Source organism: Ixodes scapularis, unplaced genomic scaffold (genome assembly GCF_016920785.2).
Source record: "Ixodes scapularis isolate PalLabHiFi unplaced genomic scaffold, ASM1692078v2 PGA_scaffold3__209_contigs__length_174095766, whole genome shotgun sequence".
Lineage (NCBI taxonomy): Eukaryota > Metazoa > Arthropoda > Arachnida > Ixodida > Ixodidae > Ixodes > Ixodes scapularis.
The window spans coordinates 86,998,456-87,004,150 of NW_024609868.1; the positions used below are offsets into that span (position 1 = coordinate 86,998,456).

Here is a 5,695-nt window from a genome sequence, read left to right on the forward strand (position 1 = left end):
AGAAGATGTCAAAAAGCTGTGTTACTGCTCTTTTTAAGGTTGATATGGGAAATAGGGGAAGGGGGGGGGGGGGGGGGGGGAGAGGGGACAGAAAATTTTATTCTTCTCTTCTTTTTTTTTTTTTTGTGTGTGGCCCGGTGTGGGTGTCAAGCGCCATCGATTGCCGCATTTCTTGGTTGTATGCCAACAACTGTTTAAAGAGCCTTTCATGATGGATTTTTTTTTTTTAAGGTTGTACACATTTGTTTTAAGGAGGTCATTAAAGCTATGCTAATGGTGTTTGTGCAGGCGAGCCATACAGCCAGGCAGACATAATCAGGGGGGCTAATCGCCACGATAAGTCAACTAATTAACTATAGTGTGTTAATTTTAACGTTTTAAGAAGGGAAAATGCACGAATGGTTTTAATTAGAAACGGGTGTTGGGCAAATAACGGGTGTTGGGCAAATAAGGGGACCCTTACATTTGCACAACACCCGTAGCCTTTGAAACCCTTAAAAAAACTATAGGGGTTTCACGTGACATACGTCCAGCTAGAAGCCTTGCCGGCCCCCATGTTGATAAATTTTCGCCCTATGTCTTTTCATACGCTGAGGCAGCGTTTTCCAACTCGATCGTGATTCCTTTTTTTTTTTTTTCTTTCGCGTCATGATTGATTATGTCTGCCGGAGTAGTAGGCGACACGAAGGAGCGTCATCTGGTACTCGATTTTTAGGCATACTGGTCTTTATTTAGACTTAAGACTAGCTTGCGATCAAGAAGTGCCGCCCGGACGACTCCGAAAGGTTACAAATCGGAGTACACTTAAATCTATGCAACCGAAATTTGTGTTTGTGCCCGATCGTACTTACTGAGTTCTGTTGTCTACGTTGCCACTTGCCGTGCTTAAGCGTTTTTTCCAACATCAAGACCAAGGCCGATAACTAAGCGTCTGTGTGTAGACATAAGGCGAAAGTTACGTACGCTGTAACATGGTGGAACGTTGAATACCGGAGAAGAAACGGCGTTTCGTGGGATCACCCTGTATCTTCGATGCCTTGTGTAATATTGTTTTAAGAGGAATTAGGTTTCAGAATAAGGTATGGCCATTCATAGCTCACTTTAGCTCGTCACCTGAGAAAGAACTGTTATCAGATTCTCAAGAACCACACTTCACACTTGTTTTGGGGGTGAAATAGGAGGGAAAAAACAAATGTGTAAAGCCAAATCTTATTATTCTTGGCAGAATCACCAGGTACCCAATTGAGTACTGCAGGTCTCAGCGCTTATAAAAATTCATAGAATAGTTCTCATTTCAAGAAAATAAACTTCGCACTTTACGCAGCAAATCCTGGACTTCCAGGACCATTCTTTGTTCCTGCCCTTCACTTGTGATTTAAGTGAGACGTGCTCTGCGAAGTGGTCTTTACGGTCAAGCCTGACAGCCTCTGGTGGCAAAGGCGAAATGCGTTGTCGCTTGGGCGTCGTAGAGCGCTTCGATGCTTTTTCGCTGCCTTCAGCATCTGAAGAATAATCTTGCTTGCCTTGCTTACGACACTTGATTCCTGCTCCCATTTAACTGACGACGTGAGAGCAGCTTTTGATAAAGAATAGGCGATTCCGCAATTTGGAGCTTGAAATCAAGAAAGTCAAAGACTTCCTTCTTTGGCACCCCATATTGAGCGCAGTGTTGCTTGTACTCTACCCAGCCACTGCACACAGAAAAATCTAGGAAGCGTGCATAGATTGGGATGGTCCACTCCTTTGTCCGAATCTTTGTACTGTAGTAGGATAGGAAGCGGTCTATCGGTTCAACACCGCCCATGTTCACGTCGTGCGCGTTGATTGCTACGCGCTGCGCTTCGTCAATCTTAGCTTAGCCAGATGTTGTGAAGTCTATTTCGTCATTCGAGTCGTCAATGCTACTTGTGTTGAAGAGCTGAGAATTCTTGTCGTCTGACAAGTACATCTTTGAAATCGAGAAATTACTCAGATCGACCATATCAACCGGAAACACGGAACGATAAAAAGACGAACAAAACAACAACTCCGGTTGCTATGGAAGTTCTTCACCAGCTCGCCTTTGTTTTCACCCTTCTACTCAAATCGGCAGACATTTCACGAGCTAATAGCCAGTTTTTAGCATAGCCTTGCCGCGCAAACCGGCACTGAAACCCCGAGCTCGCTCTGCGATTTCCAAGCATGCTCTTCAGCGCGGACCAGAAGCCATACCGTGACTTTGGTACCCAGTGTTAACGCTCTGCTAATTAAGCTGCCTAGTGCGGGGAATTCTCGAATGGGTACTTTTAAGGAAATTGGCCACTTAAACGCAAAATAACGTTACTAACAGGTTTTTCGCGCATCCCTTGATCTCAGAGACTCGCGCTTTCTCTAGATTTACTCAAACATGTGTGTGATATTAATAGTTACGACAATAAAACAAAAACTTACGCCTTGGCCCGAGCCAACTGAGTCCCCTGGAAGTCGTCATTTTTTAAGTGCACGTGCTGCGAGCACTGTCATACGTGCAGTGCCACTCTTGGCAGGGATGGAAACCAAACCACATTTAAAGTGGTACTCTTGGTTTCATCGCTGAAACTGGTGTGTAAACCTGGTTTTAGAATTTTAGACGGAAGTACCCAAATGGGTACTTGGGGCCTGAGGAGGTTGAATAACACGATAAGCTAACCTCCCTCACGAGTCTGGCTACAGAATAAGTCTTCGCTTTACTTATACGCCGGGGTTGCCTCCGTCCGACATATGAAACTTTGAAAACTTCCCAACGTTGCTAGATGACCTCCCAAATAGGCTCCAGATGGATCCACCAGGTGCACATTGAAAGATCGTTTAACTAGCATTAAAATTGTTTTATTTTCTTTTGTTCCTTTCAACGAAAGACTGGTATCTTTGAGGTTACGCTACAACATGCAACACATTAAAGCTAAAAAATGAGCTCTGGAATTTCGTTTCCGTACCCGTTTAAAGGGGTACGGAAACGCCGATTTTCGAGCTACCTCAACTAACTATATTTTCTGACTCCCCGGCCTTTACCCTTTCTGGTATGCTATTTAGTATCGTGAAATTCATAAATAGTTATGGCGAAATCGGCAAAAGAAAATCATGCAAAAACAAACATTCAAATATACCCGCCCTTTTCAGGGCCGTGACGTCATTGGAAGGTCAGCTTGCCAGTCGGGCGAGCAGTCTAAAAAATAGAATATGTCAATCATTTGTTCCGTGATGGAGCGCGGGGACTGGAGCGAGCTTCCAAAGCATTCATTTGACACCATGAAACTGCTTCAAATCAGTTGGGAACAAATTCTACAGTCCAAAGAGTGAACCCCTGCACTTCCAATGACGTCACTTTTTCATTGTTGCCAGTAGAGACTTTCAGTTTGAAAAACACGGTGAGGACCAAAATTGTAAATTCAATAACTTCGTGAAAAAAAATTATTTTGACCTAATATTTGGGATACTATTTTGGCGATGTTGTTTGGCGAGTTTAGCAAAATTTCAAGCAAATCGGGGACCATGAAGAAATCGGCGGAGTTCCCCTTTAAGACAGACGAAAATCATGCACCGAATCAAAACACCAAATATTTCCACGTCCGTGCGTGCATTGCATTGCATTCTCGTCTTGACTTTCACAGCACCTATTTATGGTTAAAGTTAGACGCCAAAAACAACGAGAACACAAGAAGAGGTGCAGACTGGATGAGGCGTACTTTCAACTAAGCTTTATTGAAAAAAAAACAAAAAAAAAACGCGAAGACAGGCTTAGGTGCACACGCGCATGGGAAGTGTTTGGCATTCACCATGCAGGTAAAAAAGTGCGAAAACGAGCACGTATTGCCATGTGACACGTTCATTTTTAAGATATGAATATTCCTTATCTGTCAGGGATAACGAGGGGGCACCGACACACAGACATCGGTGCCAAGGGACCTTACATTTTTTCATCTTCATAATCATAACCTATCTATGTTATGAAGAAGCCGCTAACAATACTACTCGACGCTATTACTGTACAGAATGGCCATAAGGTTATTGAATAGGAATGGCACAAAGCTATTCGGACTCGGCGCTATTTCCGGACCCGTCTCGTCCGTCAGGCTCGCTAAAGGCGTTATGCCGGAACAGAAAGAACAAGTTTTAAAAACGGTATTCTTTGTATGTGAACCACTTCCCGCTTCCTTGCGGGGAGATCATCATTGCCTTTGGTTTTCCTCGGCCACACTCTGGCCGCCCGTGAGCTCATCTTCTCCTTGTCCGTAATAGACGAGAGTGGGGTTCGCGTGACGTTAAAAAATGACATCACATCCGGTTTTTCGGCGCCGGTTGCACTGGGCAGATCGGGGTCAGCGCGCTCGCTCCTGCATTTCACGCTTCATTTTCCCTGGACGGCAGGCTTACGTACACGGGAGCACGACGAGTTAGAAGAGATGTTTCCTATTACGTTCTGTGTTTTTCTGGGGGGTAACGAAGGCTGTATACGTGGAGCGAGTTTTCTACGGTGCTCAGCTCTTGAACAAGTAACAAGGAAACCAAGGCTCTTTTAACCTGAGAAACGTGTGTACGAGACTAGTCTGCATACTTCCAATAAAACACAACTTATCGACGTGTCACGCCGTAGCAACGGCACGCAAGTCTAAGTGAAAACATTTTGAGTAATGCCGTATTCTTTTATACACTTTTATATCAGTTTAAATTGATGTTAAGAACCAGACATTTTTTTACAGCGACATCATTTTTGGAAGAAAGTTGCGCGTTGCAATACCGGAAAAAAAGGCCAGAATTACGCGGCTCTTCGATGACCAGAGGTGATGGTGGTAGGCGGGGACTAGCGCCTTCGGATGGTGTGCCAAAATTTAGGCTACATCAATTGAAGGTGGGAGGCGTATGCTTCGGACGCCTGGGTCAGGGGTCGATCAACCAAACAATGTGAAGATAAAACCGTTTTATTTCAAATTGTACCTTGCAAAAAATCTAGTTTTTCTTTTTAATGATATACGCATTGTTGCTTGTTCAGTTTTGGCTCAAATGTAGCGCCAGCAGTCAACCAGATGCCAATGTTTCATAACGAACCGCTATTTTATTTAAAATTTATGAGCGATTTTTAGGGAACTTTTTAATGGTTCAATGGTGGTCGACAAAGCACACAAATACGTGGGGCCGAATGGCGCAAACTGCCAAGAACGTGCCTCATTTTTGTATTAAAAGTTTAAAAAAAATCAGTCATAACTTGTGAGCAAGATAAAGGTTGGGTCTGAAACTTTGGCGGCGCGTTCGGCGATGCGTACTTTATTTGTAAGCTAAAAAAGCAATAGCATTTTTGGGGGTACGCTGTATAGATACAGCGTGCTTCCCTGTTAATATATTGCCACGCGGGTCGCCACGCGAGCGCGTGCGTGTTTTCGCGCGGGGGTTCAAAGTTCGATTCCAGAGAGCGGAATGTTCGTTTCTTTTATTCTTTTAACTTGCCGTTCTCGTAAGTTCGAGAATATTGTCGTCTGATCGAGTTCCGAATGTTCTACGCGCCGAAAGTTCTACTCCGAATGTTCCAGAAACCGACGTGGGTACAAAAGGTACTCCGCGTGCACGAGCCGGAGTCAGTCTCGATCTAGCGCTCGATCGGACTCCTCCGCCGCACCTTCGACGCTTGTGACGCTACCCCTTTGTATTTTTGTTTTCGACACAAGTTCGCAAAAGTAAACGT

The 5,695-nt window shown here is 44.4% G+C and overlaps 1 pseudogene; it reads right to left on the reverse strand.

Annotated features, from left to right (window-relative positions):
* Positions 1 to 1,275: 1,275 nt before the first annotated feature.
* LOC121837225 lies at positions 1,276 to 1,948 on the reverse strand (annotated as a pseudogene).
* Positions 1,949 to 5,695: the final 3,747 nt, after the last annotated feature.